General features: G+C 46.3%; 1 long non-coding RNA gene across 1 annotated transcript in view; it reads left to right on the top strand.

Annotated features, from left to right (window-relative positions):
• The window catches only part of LOC131765811 (uncharacterized), a 117,117-nt gene that overhangs the window by 79,167 nt on the left and 19,105 nt on the right, over window positions 1–18,845 (top strand). The window contains exon 2 of the long non-coding RNA XR_010835372.1: window positions 1,207–1,268. This is a non-coding gene — a long non-coding RNA (uncharacterized lncRNA). The remainder of the gene's footprint in view (window positions 1–1,206; window positions 1,269–18,845) is intronic.

The following is an 18,845-nucleotide window of genomic DNA, read 5'->3' as shown; positions in this document are numbered from 1 at the left end:
GGGAACTGCCATCTTCTTAGCACACAGGCCCTTTGTGATGGAGTTCAAAGATGAAAATTCTGTTGCTTGCACTCAAGGCCTGTGATACGAGGATTGTCGGTCTGCTGTGTTGAATAAACGGAGGACTCGAGGGTTCAGTTTAGTGCCATCTTACAGATGGCTTGATGCGTCTTGGAAACCAGGTCCCGCCATCAAGGCCCTGGCTGCTGTTAATGAGGGGTGTGCTGGGGGTGCTTTGTGGGGGAGGGGCAGCGATAGAGGATGGAGTTGGTTTTACTGATCTCTGCCCCTGCTTCTCTGTTGCACAACAACAGGCTCTTCGATTACATACCATGGCATCATTATTGCCAGAGCTGTGATGGGGTTCAGAATATGCTACTCCAAAATGGGGCACCTGGACGTGTCGAGTATTTTAAGCTGAAGGGACTTGAGAAAATGCAGCTGGGAGCTTACTCTGTCCTCCACCCCACTTGCCCTTCTTCCCTGAAACAGGTCATAAAACCCTCAGGTGAGAGGCGCCCTCCCTTTACCTAGAGGAAAAGAGCATCCTTATCTCTAAAGACAAAGAGACACCAAGAAGAATCCTAACCAACGGACCTTGTTAAGATTCCCCCAGTGTGATACACTCGTACTCCTTCACCTGTCCTATTCCTCCATGCCTGGATGCTCATTAAACCCAGCACAAAACACTCAGGTCTAACTGTCACTTTGGGTCTTCATTTCCTTATGAAGGCTTCCAGATCACGTAAAACGTCTATTAAATAAATGCGTATGCTTTTCTCCGGTTAATCTTTGTCAGTTTAGTTTTCAGACCCCAGGACCCCACAATGATCAAGGAAAGACTTTTTCCTCTGCTTCAGCCCTCTATTTTCTCATTAAACTCCCACTTACCCTGCTATGTGCAGGACACAGAGGATACAGGAGCAGGCATGCAACGGCAGGTTAGCAACGGCAGGCCAGAGCCTTAGTGAATGCTGGCAGCGTTTTTGTTTAGTTTCATCTCTGAAGCACCTCAGTGTGCAACGCGTATTTGTTGAATGAATGAACGAACGGAGGTTGCAGTCCAAACCAGCCTTCTTGCTGGTGGACCGGCGTGCCCATCTAAAGCTGCAGGCACGCGTCAGCAACGAACCTCCAAACCCAGCTGAAGAGCAGTGAACGTTGCTCATTTCCTTTTTGTTTTGTTTATATGTTTTACCCCTCCAGGACTCCCATGGACCAGAAACAAAACCCAAACTCGAATCCCCAACTCAGGCTTTTACTTGAAGGTAAGAACGCTCAGAAAAGGGCAGTGAATACTGGTGCTGTACAGTTTTCAAGCATTTTGGAATGACATAGATCTAAAGGAAACAGCAACAAGAAGTAAATATTCTTTATCATCAGAATGGATAGCTGTGAAATTTACAGGTAACTTACAGTTGTTAAAAACTCCTTCTAAACTATGGGTCTCCTTGGAAACTAACCCGGTGTCCTCGGGCTGGAGGTACCAAGAAGAGCCAAGAGAGACTAACTGTAGCTGAGATCCAAGGAGTCATGGGATGGGATGGATGATATCAAACAGAACTCAAAGCCAGGAGAAGCAGGCAGGATGTAGGTGGAGGCATCCGCATCAAGAAGCCTTTTGAACAGAGGCTCTAAGTCAGGAGGCAGATGCCCTGCGGAGAGGGACAGCCTCTGAGCAACAACGCTTGACCTGCTGGCCGGGTAACTGAGAAATTTCCTGAGATACTGGGCTTTCAGTGCTAAAACGGGGACAGTCTCAGGCCAGCTGGGATGGTGGGTCACTCAAGTTCCCATCTGTCTCTGGCATTCTCTAGCGATGAATGAGCCTCAGTCCCCGGGGCCACCAGAATACCCCTGATGTCCAGTGGTTATGCTTGGGGTGGGAGTGGGGTGAGAGTGGGGGAAAGGATCACCCTCCCATCCCCTCCTGGAGCAGAAACAAGGGCTTTTCTAGGATTTTGGACTCTGGAGTGGAAGGTGAGTGCTTAAAAGCCTTTAGGATTTCGTGGGAATAATAAGATTTTCTATTTAACAATAAATTTTAATATTCAAAAAAATGCAGACATGTTTCTCAGAGTTGGGACTGAGTCAGTGCAGAAAATATCCTTTCTCGGGGAAGGACTGGGCGTTTGGGATTAGCAGATGTAAACTAGTATATATAGGATGGATAAACCACAAGGGCCTACTGTAGAGCACAGGGAACTCTATTCAATATCCTGGGATAAACCGTCATGGAAAAGAATATTTTTAAATGTCCATATGTGTGTAACTGAGTCACTTTGCTTTACAGCAGAGATGGGCACAACATAAGTCGACTATCCTTCAATTTAAAAAAAGTAATTAAAAAAAGAAAAGAAAATATCCTTTCTCCAGACGTGAAACTGCACTGGAGTTCATTTGAATTTCAAAGGGAGTGCAGCTTACTTTGAGCCAACACAGCTCAATGAATCCTACTGTGGCACGTCTTACTACCAGGCGTACACCTTAGTGCAGAGGGACTCTGCAATCTAGATTTGGAGTGGTGAGGTCTCTGGCCACTGTTTCCCCTTCTCTCTTCCCAGAGGCTGCTTCTCTCATGGCCCATCTCTCATATTTTGATCCTCTAGAAATGCACAAATAACGGCATGTCAGAAGTGCAAAGAAATTTAACTTTCATCTCTTTTTTTTTGTTAATATCTAAGCTCATCTTGCACTCAAAGCCCCTTTCCTATTGGTAGCAACAAAATTTTTCATTTAACTAACTGAAGAGTCCTCAGTTTCTACTGCTTTAAAACTTAGACTCGGTGAGATCTAAGTTTCTGTTGTCACCGAAGGTTTCTTTTCCCCTTTTCCTTTTCCAAGACACGGTCCAGGTGCCAGAAATGGATCTGTGTGCCCTGTCGCATTCAGAAAGGAGGGTCTGGCCTCCCAAGGAAGCAGAGTTCCTCCCTCCTGGTCTTTGGTCATTAGCCTCTGACCTCACTGTGTCCCCCACCTTGGCATCTATGTCTGGGGTTACTTGTGGACTGTTCTCACCACGGGCACAGTGCTAAGGGCTGCTGTGACCTGTGTCTGTCCTCAGATTGGCTGGGAAGTCATCAGTGGCAAGATTATACCACAATTTGTTTATCTAGTCACCTGTTGATGGCAATTTGGGCTATTTCCAATTTTGGAGTCCTGTGAATAAAGCTGTGAAGAATATATGCAAGTCACTTTGTGGACAAATGTTTTTTTATTTTTTTCTCTGGGGAAAATACCTAGGTCATACTGTAAGTGTATGTTGAATTTATAAGTAAAAGCGATTGTATGTTCCCACCAGCACAGTAAGAGAGTTCCAGTTGTTCTACGTCTTTGCCAACATTTGCAAGGGTCAGTCTTTATAAAATTTTAAGCATTCTAGCGCGTGAGAAATGATAGCTCATTGTGCTTTTAATTTGCATTTGTCTAATGACTAATTATGTTGAGCAGCTTTGCATGTGCTTATTGGTTATCTGCAAAGTGTCTATGCTTGTTCTTTGCCTATTTTGTGTGTGTGTGTGTGGTACGCGGGCCTCTCACTGTTGTGGCCTCTCCCGTTGCGGGGCACAGGCTCCGGACGCGCATGCTCAGCGGCCATGGCTCACGGGCCCAGCCGCTCCGCGGCACGTGGGATCCTCCCGGACCGGGGCACGAACCCGCGTCCCCTGCATCGGCAGGTGGACTCCCAACCACTGCGCCACCAGGGAAGCCTTCTTTGCCTATTTTTAATACTGGATTGTATATCTTTCATTATGGATCTATAGCAATACTTTATTCTGGATACAAGTACTTTGCCAGCTAAATATATGGTGAATATTTTCTCTCAGTCTATGGTTTGTCTCTTTTTAAAGAAAAGAATTTGATGGGGACCAATTTATCATAAAAAATTTTGATTAGGGCTTTGCATGTCCTAAGAAATCTCTGCCTGCCCCAGGATTGCAAAGATCTTCTATGTTTTCTTCCACAGGTTTCGTAGCTTTAGGATTTTACTCAAGTTTATAATGGATTAACCTAAATATGTGCTGATTAATTTTTATTTGGAGGTTTTCTAGATACTCTGTTGGTGATTTCTAATTCCCGTGTGGTCAGAAATGCATGCTGTATGATATCATATAGATCATAGGCAAAAACAATTACTGGTTATCTCTAAAAGAAATTACAGAAGGACAAAAAGGTAGTCTTTTATTTTGCTCACATGTTTACCACTTTTGGTATCTTCTTCCCCTGTTGAAGACGCAGGTTTCCTTCTGCTGTCATTTCTCTTCAACCTGAATCACTTCCTTTCACATTTCCTGATGAAGAATTCTCTCAGCTTCATTTAATTTAAAATGTCTATTACCTGAATTGTTTGAAGGATTTATTTAACTGGATGTAGAACTTTAGCATTAATCATTTCATTATCTTATCATCCCATGATCTCTGGCTTCATTGCTTCTGATAAAAAGTCAAATGTGATTCATCTTTGTATCTGTGTCATTTTCTTCTCCGGCTGCTCAAAACTTTTTATTTTTCAGCAGTTTAACTATGTCATGCCTTTCTGTGGTGTGTGTGTATGTTTATGTTCCTTGGAGTTTATTGAGATTCTTGGGGTTTACAGGTTAATGTTTTCCATCAGATTTAGGACGTTTTCAACCATATTCTTTTAAATACTTTTCCCGCCCATTTTCCCTCTGAGATTCCAATTACACATTTATTAGAATGCTCGGTATTGTACCAGATGTCACTGAAGCTCTTTCATTTTAAAAAATCTGCTTTGCTCTGTGTTTTTAAGATTGGCTAATTTGTATTGGCCTGTCTTGTAGGTCACTTACCCTTTTTTCTGTTGCCTCCCAGATGTTAGAGCTATCCACTGAATTTTTCATTTCTGAGTCTTGTCAGTTCTGGAACTTCCATTTGGTTCTTTTTAAAGAATCGTTTCTGTTGCTCTGCTGAGATTCTCTACCTCTTCACTCATTATGCCAATGTTGTCCTTTAATTCCTCAAATATATTTATAATAGCTGTCAAGACTATAAATTTCCAGTCTGCTAATTCCAACACCTGGGTTACCTTGCAGTTCTGTTGATTGATTTTTTTTCTGGAGTAGGGGTCACATTTTTCTGTTTCTTTGAATATCTAGTAGTTTTTTTTTTTATTGTATACTGTTTTGTGGACAATGGGTTTAGAGAGTCTGTATCTTTTGTCTTGCTTTGATGATAGCAGGCAGTTAATTATGGCATATCACCTTGAAGTTGTGGAAGCTTGATTTTTACTCTTTAAGATGGATCTGTTTTGATGGTTTTCTTAGTCTGAGGGAAATGTCTTTAATCCTGGGACACAATCTTTGCTCCCTCCCCTCCCCCTTCCCTGGATATCAATAGAATGTCCCACATGTTGATGAGATCTCTCCTGGAAAAACTGACAGGATTCAAACTCCAAACTCTGTCTCTCATTACATGGGCAGCAGTTAAAATCTCTACTCAGCTTTTAAAAGTTGTAGCTTCTTTCAGGATCTAGCTCTTCAATTCCCAGCCACTCTGGCAGCCCTGAACTCTGTCCTCTGACACTTCAAACAGTAAGATTGCAGCTCTCTGTCTGGCAGACTGAGGAGAGCCCTCAGCAGAAAACTGTCTAAACGTAGATCTCATCCAGTGCGGTTCCTTCTTTCAAAGGTCAAAGCCCCCTACCTGCTTCTGCTTGATCTCCAGTGCTTCCAAATCGTTGGTTTCTAATATTTTGTTTGGAGTCTCTACTTGTTATCTGCAGGGGGATTGGCCCAGTAGGGGCTACTCTACCATCATGAGAACTAGAACTTCTTCTATACCCGTTTTAAGGATTTTAAAATGTATTGCAAAACTGGCCTTCACACATATTGTACCAAATTACATTCTCACTGGTGGTGGATGAGAGTCCTTGATATCCTGCCCCCTTGGCAGCCAGAATTTCTGAGGCTAAATATCATGGAATGCCAGAACCTTAGAGACCAGCAGGTACAGTAATTCCTGGTTCAAGGTCCCTGGATCCCAAAAGGATTCATGAAGGTAGTATAGGGTTGAAGGACAATTTTTATAAGTTACAAATGCTATTTCCAAATATAAAAAGCAGAGTTACCCATAACTAAAACTTCAAGTGACATTACTTTTGGTTAAAATGACATATTTTTCATGGAGACTTCGGTTTCTTTTTCTAGCCAGGACTTCTGCTTGGTAGTTAGTTATGTTTTTGGCCAACCCAAATTGGCAAAATACGTTATTACTGATAAGCAAAGTGTGGCTTTTAGGACATAGGAACCTTGGGGAGAAAGTGAATCAGAGGAATTGCTGGTGGCCCTGGACCCTTTGAGCAGTGATGGGTGTTTCCTGCAGATGAATTTAGATTTCATCACTGGATCTCTCTTTGTCTGGATAGCTTTGTCGGCTAGAGCTTTAGCCCCTTTATTTACTGAGGCCCAAGGAGCTCAGAGAACTTTGCCTGGAGTCGCACAGACTTACTCCCACTGTGGGTACAGAGATCAAACCCCAAGATCAGCCTTTGTTCTGAACGCAGAGACACATCTTTTTTAAAAAAAAATAAATTTATTTATTTTGTTTATTTTTATTTTTGGTTGTGTGGGGTCTTCATTGCTGCACGCGGGCTTTTCTTTAGTTGCGGCGAGCAGGGGCTGCTCTTCGTAGCGGTGCGCGGCTTCGCATTGCGGTGGCTTCTCTTGTTGCGGAGCGTGGGCTCTAGGCACACGGGCTTCAGTAGCTGTGGCTCACGGGCTCAGCAGTTGTGGCTCGCGGGCTCTAGAGCGCAGGCTCAGTAGTTGTGGCGCACCGGCTTAGATGCTCCGCGGCATGTGGGATCTTCCCGGACCAGGGCTCGAACCCGTTTCCCCTGAATCGGCAGGCGGATTCCAAACCACTGCACCACCAGGGAATCCCCTACAGAGACACATCTTAACTGTGAAGGAGTAATTCTACTATCTACCATGGTTCAGAGAGGAAAATAGCAAATGGTAAACTCAGAGAAGGGTATTTTGGAGAACTGTCTTGGGAGCATTTTAACGGATGGGCAGCTGTGTTCTTTGAAGTGCCTGTGATTCCCGTGTCACTAACTTTCAGAGGCAAGACAGACCCGGTGGCATCCAGGTGAACAGATTTTCGCTGAGCATGGCGACCCATTGTATCTTACCAGGTTTTCCTTTATTTGCTACAGTGTTCATTTCTTATATTTTAATGCTGGATTTGGCTTTGTGTGTGTGGCTTCACTTCAGTCTTGCTTCCTAGATTTCCAGAGGCAAACACTTGCCATCTTTCGTAAAAGCCGGAAACGACTGGAGTCATGTAAACACACAGATTGCTTTTCCTTTTATCACTCCTCCAACATCCAGGCAAATGTTACATATTCCTTAGTATATATTTTTCTGTAGCCAAACTTAGGTTTATTTCACCACGTGTTTTTTTTCCAGGGAAATCAGAGTCCCCCATTGGAGGCAGTGGTCATGAAGCCATGGAGACTTTTTTGTGTGTGTGTGATACGCGGGCCTCTCACTGTTGTGGCCTCTCCCGTCGCGGAGCACAGGCTCCGGACGCGCAGGCTCAGCGGCCACGGCTCACGGGCCCAGCCGCTCCACGGCACGTGGGATCCTCCCAGACCGGGGCACGAACCCGTGTCCCCTGCAGCGGCAGGCGGATTCTCAACCACTGCGCCACCAGGGAAGGCCAGCCATGGAGACTTTTGTCAAAGTCTTATTGCTTCAGAAGGACTTAGGTCAACCTTTAATTGCCTCTACCCAGAGATACAAGGTGCCTTTGCTGCGTGCGTGTGTGGTCATGTGTGTAAGAGTGAGGACGAGTGTAAGAGGCCAGGCCTCTTGGCCATTTTACTTTGACTTGTGCTCTCAGAAGACCAGCGGGCCGAGCAGGGTCAGGTGAGGCCAGGGCACTCCTGCCCGGTGTTGTATGGAGCTGTCTCAGAAATCTAGGACCCAGTTCGGCTGCCTCAGACCCATCTCAGGGGTCTGGGATCGGGGTGACCAGATCCCCTGGGAGGCAAGGAAGCAGCCTCACAGGAAGGAGAAGCTGGTCCAACCATGGAGTGGAGAGGCCTCTGACCTCCAGGCCACCATAGGCTTTTATCCCCTTCACCTCAGGAGCAAACCCTTTCCCACTTGTTTTTCCATCCAGCCAGGCCAGCGCTGTCACAAAGAGGGAAGACCCAAGGGCCCCATATCCTGGCGCTGCAGCCAGGACTAATTTCAAGCGTACATGGGCTTCCCTGGTGGCGCAGTGGTTGAGAATCCGCCTGCCGATGCAGGAGACACGGGTTCGTGCCCTGGTCCGGGAAGATCCCACATGCCGCGGAGCAACTAAGCCCGTGAGCCATGGCCGCTAGGCCTGCGCGTCCAGAGCCTGTGCTCCGCAACGGGAGAAGCCACAACAGTGAGAGGCCCGCGTACCGCAAAAAAAAAAAAAAAAAAAAAAAAAAAAAAAAGCGTACACCTGGGGACTTCCCTGGTGGGCCAGTGGTTAAGGCTCTGTACTTCCACCGCGGGTTCGATCCCTGGTCTGGGAACTAAGATCCATATGCAGCATGGCCAAAAAAAAAAAAAAAAAGACACCTGGAGTGGTGCTGGGACCGCGTGCAGCGAGGGGGCAACAGCCCTGCAGAGACTGGCTGCGGAAGGAGGGGGCAGGAAAGGCCTCCCAGAGGAGGGGGATTTAGCCATCTGTGATGAAAGGTGCAGGACACCGGCAGCAGGAGGCCTGGAAGGCTGTCTCGTCTCCACCTTGAACCCTGTGAACTCAGTCAAATCCTTCCCTTTGAAGTCTTCTATCCGGAGAGCAAGGCTGGAAGCGCGGGGGTGGGGGTGGGGGTGGGGGTGGGCTCCAGTTGTGCAATGCTAATCCTGAGGGCGGGGCAGTTGCAGATAAGATGTGAAAGGGGGGGTCTGTTCTTGGTCCAGGCCTTGCAGCCCTCTGAGCAGGATGCATGATTCCTTCTGGGGCTTCAGACCCCCTTGCGCCATCTCTTTCTCCTTCTCCACCTTGTCCATTCTCCTGCAGCTGGAACCGAGAGAGCCTCGCTTCCTGCCTCTGCTCTGTCCTTGTCACCATTTGTGACAATTATATGTGGGGTGAGAACAGGACCAGGGGACCCTTTAGGCTTTAGCCCAGTCCATTTGGATCTGTAAATTGTGGGGGTTTTTTCTACGTTCATCTGAGCTCTTCAAATAAAAAGATTTGAGAAGCTGAATGCTTTGGACTGCTGACAAAAAGAATCGACAATTTATAATAGGACTAGAAAAGAGTTTTATCTGAGCCAAACTGAGGACTATAGCCCAGAAGACAGCCTCTCAGATGACTGAGGAACTGCTCTGCAGAAGCATCGTTTTCAGCACAGTTTTACATGTTGTCAGAACAAAGAACATTACGTGAGTCGGGGATCCATTCCTTCAAGGTACCAGACCAGATCATCGTGTACATAGTGAGTCAGTATGGCTTTGGCACCTGGGAAGGGAGTCTTCTCATCCAAAAGGTACCAGCATTGGCGTCCCAGGAAGAAAGGCGTTTGGTCTTTATGTTTAACACGGACGTTCTTTACTTTTGGTAAATTTTCTTTAATAATTAAAGCAGATGTACAATGTACGTTTGGGAGGCCGCAAACAGGCTGTTTTAGTCAGCATAAAATTCAAGTTAACCCATATATAAGCCAGAACGACTTCCCCATACCTCAACATGTGAAAATTTCTTTTATCAGGACACATATAAAAATATGTGTGGGCTCTGAAGCCAGACTGCCTGGTTTAATCCCAGCTCCAACTCATACTAGCTGTGTGACCTTGGGCAAGTTACTTAACTTGCCTGGTCTTTGGTTTCCTCATCTGTAGAATATGACAATAATAGTAGCTATCTCATCATTATTAGGATTATATTAGCTATTATGTATGAAATTCTTTAAAAGTTCCTGGCATGTAGAAAGTACTATATAAGTGTGAGCCATCATCGTTTTTACATTATTTTGCTTCCTTTCTCTTTGTTCATTTCACATTTCTAATTCCTAAAAGAGATCCCAATTTTCTTTTCATTTAGGTGAAAGGGAAGTCTGGCTACCTCCTGCCTCCTTAGCCCTGGCCTGTACACACTCCTCACCTTTGCTTTTCTCACTGGAGCTAAAGATACAGTTGTTGCCTCCATGCCCAGTTAGGGGCATTGAGACACAGAGCAGAGGTACTTCCTAGACTGTGGTTTGGGTGCCTGTACTGTCTTTCAGCTGTCTTTTCAACTCTGTGTAATTTTTGTCATCCTCATTATCAAGGATATTCTTTTGTCATAATTATTTTTTTGAAAATTAACATATGCACATTGTAAAAAACTTCAAGTACAAAAAGCCCCCTAACCCTTGTCCGAAGGCTGATTTCCTTCCCTTGACTGGTAATCACTGTTATCAGTTTCCTGCATGTCCTTCCAGGCTGGTTCTAGAACAGCATTCATTTGTTAACATCTTCTCTGCTTACCAATCGACGCCATTGGTACAGGTGTGTAAATGAGTGTGGGTGTACAGGGCTGGGTGAGAATGACCTCTGGGCTAAGTTGCCCACCTCCCCACAGCCAAGGCCATCTGCAGGCACCTGCAAGCCACCAAGGTTACAGACCTCAGGGCTGGGCCTTTCTTAGTCCAGAGGAATTCAAGAGCCAGTTTGGTGAGTTGAATGTCTTGGCACCAAGGTCAATGCCTGACCTTGGAGCCCAGTTCTAAAATCCACCCTCAGCCTTTGCTCTGACACCCACAGCCTGGTTCCTGAACGCCTCCAACCTCTTCCCTTCAGCATGGCTCTTTGACCTGAGACTTTGCTCAGGAGCTCACCCTGTCCCCTCCAATCTTGCCCAGAAACCCACACGAGAGACCAGGGCTGACCCACTGCAGCCACATCCCACCCCTTGTGTCTGGTCCTCCTTGTGTCTCGGAGTCACTGGGCTCTCTCTGCCAGGACCCTTGCTGGAACCCACTGACACTGCCCCTGTCCTGCACTGCCTCTGATTCTGTGGGCTCCACACTCTATGGGGAAAACTCCCTCTCCCTGGCTTGTTGCAACCCCAAGCACCTTAGGGTTCAAGACCTAGCGGTGTGACTCGGAGAGATTCACTTAACCTCTACGAGCCTCAGTTTCCTTATCTACAAAATGGGCATGATATTCCCCACATGCCTCGCAGGGTTGGTCCCAGCCTAGTATTTAAGCGCTGCCACGTGGATAGAAGTCCCTTTGGCTTCCTTCCACCCACCTCATGGAGATATTGAATTTCCAGGTCCTATCAGCTCCCTCTCCAAATGGCCCTCACGGCTCGCCAAGCTTCAGGCTCCCATTTTGATTTAGGGATTGAAACCAGGGAATTTCAGGTGACTTAGCTTTCATACCTCCCAGACTGGCCATTAGAACAGCTCCAGGAGAAGATCACCTCTAAGTTTCTTGGAGGGTGGGTAGCAATGACATCATAATAAAAATGGAGGTCGCTATTCATTGAGCAGTAACTGTGTGCCAGGGATTCTGCCAGGAGCTGCACGTGAACGACCTCAAGGATCCCTGTGACAAGCTATGGAAGCAACTACCGCCATTGACTTGTGGTTGAGATGCCCAGATAGAGGCTCAGAGGCCAGAAGGGATCTGATAAGGTTGTGTGGCTAACAGATGGGAGACTGGCATTTAACCTGTGGAAAGTCTCGAAGATCACCTAATTTATTCAGAGCTTGCAAGAGGAAGGGGGTCAGCTCCCATCACTTGCGTGTGGCAGAGACTCAAAGGCAGAAAGGGAATGGGAAAGCTTTATCGTGGGGGAGGGGTGGGAAGGGATTGGAGGCTACTGGCCTGGGGAATCTGGAGACGGGCTGTCCAGGACGGGGTATCCCACGTGAGGGATCCCATCTGACTTTCTCTTGGTGGTCCTGTGTTGGAAGTGGGGACGAAAATTAGGGAAGCTGCAGTGATTCATCAAGTCCTGGCCATTGGGGCTGAGCGTTACAGAAGTCACTGTTTAGCTTCCCGGATTGTCAAACAAACTAGGAATCCGGGTTTCTGTGAGTGTGACTGAACGCAGGCTCTCTTCCTGGGCTGTTTACTGCGGACAAGGGCTTGGTTCCCCGGGCAGGTTGCTGCAGGTTGTGAGGCAGAGTCCGTGTTTATATACAGTCTGGTCATTGTCCATTGGGATAGTCAACCTCTTAAGCCCAAAAAGGACATCTAACTCTGTGTTCTTGGAATCTGGAAAATTCCACAAGGGCCATTCCAAGAGCATCTCAGAAGAGCGCCCCAGATCCTGAAACTAACCGAGGTTCAGCCTGTCCCTAGCTGTTGACCTCCGTGGCTCCCACGTGGGCAGGGTTCTTCTGCTTCAGAGGCCTGATGTTCCACCGGCGGCTTCCGACAGCGGTAGCTGCAGCGTTTCCCCGGGGGGTCCAAGCTCCTCTCCAGCCAGAGGCCACGCACAGGGTGAGGTTAACGGTCCCACCCCCCTGGGGCTGCAGAGACCAGCTCCCCAGACTGGCCGACTCTCCGGCTCTCCTTGCCTAAGGCAGCCAAGACGGTTTCTACTGGGCACGTTTTCTGTGTGGTGTGTTTTTCTTTCTTTGGGAGCTCATAAAATTCCCCTGTCTGCCCTGGGCCTCTCGGTCTTTAATCTTCAGCCTCTCCTGGAGCTGTCCCTATTTCTATTTAATTATGCCTGTTTTTTTTTTTTTTTTAATGGAAGTTTCTTATTGACTTTTTATGAAGATACAGAGACGTGGATAGACTCCAACAAAAATGAAATCTTTATGGAAGAGTCATCTCTCTCCTGGAGCCTCCTGACAAATGTTCCTCCTTGGATACCTAGACATCTGTACATATTGGTGGGGAGTTGGGGGCAGGGGGGATAGTCGCTCTGGTCTTGGCTGGAGCTCAGCCAGCTGAGTGGCAGGCAGATGAGCGGGTTATTACTACAGCATCATGACCGCGGAGGGAGTGGGGTACAGCTCAGCGGGGGGCGGGGCAGGGCGGTGACCTGAGACACGGAAAAGGAGAAGTAAATCTTTCCCAGGTACAATCCCTTTGCCTCGGTGGCAGCTGAATTGGCACTGCTCCCTGATCCCAGGCAATCTGGCTACATGACCGCACAGGCGTGGAGGTGACACGTTCAGTGACCCCTCATTCAGCATCTCCTGCCCTGCCCCCCCGCCCCCAGCCTGCCCTGAGAAGCCTTTGTCTTTGGGCCTAACACCAGACGTGACTGTCTGGGGTCACTGGCTTGTTTCCCTTGGGCGAGCTTCCCAGAGTGTGGTCTGGGGACGGCTTGGGATCCACAGATGCTTCTCCGGGGATCAGGGGCCTATACGGGGAGTGAGTACTTGTGCCAGGAGGGGAAGGAACAATTATTCACTTACAAATCGGTATTAGGAACCACGCACACACTACATGCCCAGCCCAGATCTGGGCACCAGGGACTTCAAAGTCATGGTCCCTTGTTCCATGGAGCTGACATTCTTGAAGGAGGAAACAGGCCAAAATAACAGCCAAAAAAGTCAAGTAAATATGTAAATGACGTGACGATTTCAGATTGTGGAGAGAGCATATGGGACAAACAGGGAGAGAAGAGAAGGCTGTTGGGAATGAGGAAGGGCGTCTGTTTTCGACAAACGGGCAGGGAAGGCCGCCTGCTGACATTGGAGATGAGCAGGTCTCAGGTCAGGGGAGAAACGGTCCAGGCAGAGGGGCTAGCAAGTGCAAAGGCCCTGGGGCACTTGTGGAGTTGAGAAACAGAGAGAAGGCGCGGGTGGCTGGGATGGTGTGAGCCCCGGGGGAGTAGAGGGAGGTGAGGCTGGGTCAGGTCTGGGGGCTTTGCAAATAAGCTTCCTGATTAACAGCTCTTATTTCAAGTACAACATGAGCCACTGAGTGGATTTAGGGAGTAGAGGCCTGACACAAACTGATGTTCATTTTAAAGACGCCATTTTGGCTGCTGGATCTCTGGAGAACGGACTGTAGAATTGTATTCAAACCAAGATGCCTAGTTTTCAGAGCTTTGAGAAGGCAGCAGGAGTTTTCTGCTCTCAAGGGATTTGGGGAGGAGGGAGATGTTGGGGTCACTGTTTCTTCAGGTTGTTTGGGTCAAGAGCTGTTTCCTTAAACTGCAAGGCTTCCTGCAAAACTTGTCCCCAGCCTAAGTTTTGAGGACAACTGAGAAGTGATAGTTATGTTTGCCTCCCTGCAAGTATATACTTTCAGGAGAGGACAGAGCACTGTAGACCTCACATGTGAATTTTGTCAAGGAATGGAATCTCCTATATGAGTGACAGCTGTCTACCCAGTAGGAGGAACGGTCATATACATCCTAATAAGGGAGGAAATGAACATATTTTAGCACCTATCATGGCAGACTCTGTCCCTTGTGTTAGGTCTTATAACTGCCACCACTGCCCTGAAAAGTACTGTTAAATATGAGATCTGGGACCAGAGAGGTTAAGTAACTTGCCGAAGGTCACACAGCACTAAAAGGCAGAACTGGGGTTTGACTCAAGTCTGCCTGATTCCAGTGCCCTTGCTTCTGTCACTCTCCACGGTGGCCTTGGACAGCATCCATGTGCTCTCTCCCATAAATACTGTCATGGTTCCTCAGGGAGAATGAAGATCATGGCTGGGTGAGGCTAGGGCACCCTCGGGAGACCCTTGTGTCTTCCTGCCATGGGCCCAAGAGCACAGAGCCTGCCTGAGGCCTGCAAGCTTTCAAAAAACATGCTTGACACTGGCACAAAAAGTAGCTCCAGGGTTTAAGAAGAAAGCTGCAAAACCAGAGCTAGGAACATAGATCCATAAAGAATAAGAAAAGGGAAAGATTTTATTTTACCTTCATTTCTTCCTTCTCCCACACTCATCTCTGCCTTGTGCAGCCCCAAGTTTCTGACCTGTATCTCTTTCCTTCTGCCTGAAAAACTTCTTTTAACATTACCTGCAGGGCAGATCTAATGGCAATGAATGCCCTCTGTTTTTGTTTGAGAAAATCTTTCTTTCTCCTTCACTTTTTTCCAATTCAATTTTTATTTTGAGATAATTGGAAATTCAGCTGTGTTGTAAGAAATGAATCAGAGAAGTCCTGTGTGCCCCTTATTCACAAAAGTAACATCTTGTAGAATGATAGTAGATATCACAACCAGAATATTGACATCAGTACACTTTTATGTATACTCATTGGTGTGTGTGTGTGTGTGCGCGCGTGCATGTGTGCACATTTAGTTCTGTGCGTTTGTATCCCATGGGTTGGTCTGCGTATCTATCACCACAGTCAAGGTATGTTTTATTTCCATCACCACAAGGATCTCTCCTGTTGCCCACTTATAACCCAAGCTCACTCCTTCCCACTCTCCCTGCTTCCTCAACCCTGCCAACCAATGGTCTGTTCTCTTTTAATAATTTTACAATTTCAAGAATAATATATAAATGGGGTCGTGGTTACATATGCCTTCTTTGCTCAGTGTAACTCTCTGGAGATTCATCCATGATATTGGGTGTATTGATACCCAACCTCCCTCCTGATTGCTGAGTGCTATTCTGTGGTGTAGGCGTACCACGGTTTGTGTGTGTAACCACTCATCACCAAAGGACATCTGGGCTGTTCGTAGTTTTTGACAGGGAGATCAGGGAGAAAGTGGTCCAAGAGAGGATGGAGAAAGAGACCCCACCAAACCAAGCCAAACCAACCAAGAAACAAAAAAATGAGAGAGAGAGAACAAACAAGGCTGCACAGAGAGTGAGGATGGAGAGAATGACGCCGGGGGGGGGGGGGGTGGGAGTGGGGGTGGAAATGGCTGCTCCAGGAGGGGCCATCAGGGATGAAGAGAGAATTGCAAAGAGTGGAAGGTCATAAGATATATAATCGTACCCCCATAGATTCCTCATTTGCAGCAAAACTCACATTCTCAGACAAACAGGAACTTTCACGATGGACTCTTCTTCTTTTGGGAAGTTGAAGCACAGGTCCTGCCCGCATGTGCGTGCAACACGCTCCCTCGCTTGCTCTTGCACACGCACTTTTGCAAACACACAGTTCTGCACGTGTGCACACAAGGCCAGCCCCAGTGTAGCAGCGTTGTGAGGGGCCCTGTCTCCTTCTCTCTTTTTTTTTTTTTTTCCTGCGGTACGAGGGCCTCTCACTGCTGTGGCCTCTCCCGTTGTTGCGGAGCACAGGCTCCGGACGCGCAGGCCCAGCGGCCATGGCTCACGGGCCCAGCCGCTCCGCGACATGTGGGATCCTCCCGGACCGGGGCACGAACCCGCGTCCCCTGCATCGGCAGGCGGACTCTCAACCACTGCGCCGCCATGGAAGGCCTCCTCCTCTTTTAAGGCAGTTGTTTTTGTAAACATCAGGGAGTGGTCTTTTCTAATAGCTCCTGGTCACCAGCCCCCTCCCCCACTGATGCTTCTTGGGGGTTGGGAGGCGAGGAGGAAAGAGCCATATTCTTGGCATCCTGATTAGAACTTGGAATTTAGTGCCCACTAGAAATAATGCACGGGGCATGGAGTTTTAGAATTAAGTCTTTTGTGGAATGTCTTAGGACCCTAGTCACCCCAAAACATTGCGTCCATGGGAAAATGCACCTTGAGTTCCATCTTGCAAATGGATTTTTATGGGTTTGAGTGTTATGTAAACTCTTCATAGTATCCTAGTGATATGTATTTATTATTAAAAAAAAAAAAAAACTTCGAGGATAAAGAAGAAAGCAAATATAACCCATAGTGTTTTACTGCATACATTTTTTTTTTCTTACAGAAATGTGATCATATTGCACATCCTGCATCGTATCTGGCCTTATTTGGTGATTGTGTAAGGTAGAATTCTAAATATGGCCCCCCAAGATTCTATGTCTAAATCCCAGAACCTATGCATACCGCGAGCTATCATGCCCGTGAAAATATTATCTTACATGGCACAAAAGAACTTGGTAGATTTCATTAAGATTATTCGTTAGTTGACTCTAATATAGGGAGGTGATCCTGGATTATCTGGATGGGCCCAAGGGAATCCCATGTGCCCTTAAAGGCAGAAGGAGAAGTCAGAGAGACTCGAAGCGTAAGAGGGATTTGATGTACCACTGCTGTCTTTGAAGATGGGGCCACAAGCTGAGGAAATGGGCTGAGAATGACCCCAGCTGACGGCCAGTAAGGAGATGGGGATCTTAGGCCTAGAATCACAGAGAAGAGAATTCTGCCAACTTTAAAGCATCTATAAGCAGAGGCTTCCACGGATCTTCCAGATAAGAGCATAGGCTAGCTAACACCTTGATTTCAGCTTGGGGGACCCCGAGCGGAGCCCCAAGTGAGCCCACCCAGACTTCTAATCTATAGAACTGTGAGATAATAAATGGGGGTGTTGTTTTAAGCTGCCAACGTTTGTGATAAATGGTTATGCAGCATGAGAAAACGAATCCTGCCATAAACCACAAGCATTTTCCATGCCAGTGAGCTTATGTGACATGTCTTCGTGGCTGCAGAGTATTCTATCACGTGGATGTCCCATACTTTGGTGGGTGTCCTTTTAACGACGGACACTAAATCATCCCTGAGTTTAACACACTCATCTGCAGATGAGACTCCCGAGCCAAGTCCTCACGTATCTCACTCTTATTTACTGGGGCAGAGGGTTCTAAGAATCACCCTCCCCATCTGTGGGCCCCAGCCAGAGTAGACTAGATTCATTATTTCCAATGTGTGCAGGTCTTGCTGACACTGTGCCCTGACTTCAAACAACAACTCTACCCATGCCCTGCCTCACCTTAGTAGACACACTTTTTAAAAAGCAGAACCTCTAAACTTCTACTTACAGTCAAAAAGAGTAGCAGGGACCAGACTGATCCTCTCTCATGAAACAAACAAAAAAAATGGCAAAGCCGTATGAATCTACAAAAAGTTACTAGAACTGAACACTGAGTTCAGAAAGCATGCAAGTTATAAGATCAACATAAGAAAATCACTTGCATTTTTATGTACTAGCAATGGACAATCAGAAATTGAAATAAAAAACAAGATTTGTAGTAACCTAAAAAATAAGAAATACTTAGGGATAAATCTGACAAAGGATTTGAAAGGCTATATGCTGAAAACTACAAAGTATTGCTGAGAAGAATTAAATAAAACCTAAATAAATAGAAAGATATACCATGTTCTGAGTCAGAACACTCTGCTTTTAAGATGGTGATTTTCTCCAAGTTGATATATCAATTCAACACAATCCCAGTCAAAAATCCTTGAAAGCTTTTTCTTTTTTTTTTTTTTGTAGAAATTGATAAACTGATCCTAAAATTCAAAAGAAAACATAATAGACCTGGAATAGCCAAAAGGGTTTTGAAAAAGAAAAGAACAAATTTGGAGAACTAACACTACCTGATTTTAGATCTTATAAAGTTACAAGAATAAAACAGTATGGTATTGGAATTCAGAGGGACAAATGCATCAACAGAACAGAATGTGTATTTCAGATATAGACCAACTGATTTTCAACCACAATGAGAAGGCAGTTCAGTAGAAAAAAGATACTCTTTCCACAAGTCACGCTGGAACAATTGAATATCCACCTGCACGAAAAGTCGAACTTCAATCAATAACTTGCGCTCTATGCAAAAATAAACTCAAAATGAATCATAGGTCTAATTTTAAAGCCTATAGTTATATAAGTTCTACAAGAAAATATAGAAGAAAATTCTAGGCAGAAAGGGGAGGTCAGAGAGCCTCTGAAACTGAAACTGAAACTCTGGGTTAGGCAAAGACATTTTAGATATGACAGCAAAAGCATGACATATGAAAAATTTGATACATTAGACCTCACGAAATTTAAGGACTTCTGCTCTGTGAGAGGCACTGTTAAGA

Source organism: Kogia breviceps, chromosome 11, assembly GCF_026419965.1.
Source record: "Kogia breviceps isolate mKogBre1 chromosome 11, mKogBre1 haplotype 1, whole genome shotgun sequence".
Classification (NCBI taxonomy): domain Eukaryota; kingdom Metazoa; phylum Chordata; class Mammalia; order Artiodactyla; family Physeteridae; genus Kogia; species Kogia breviceps.
The sequence above is the reverse complement of the archived record's forward strand: the minus strand, read 5'-3'. Positions and strand labels throughout refer to the sequence as shown.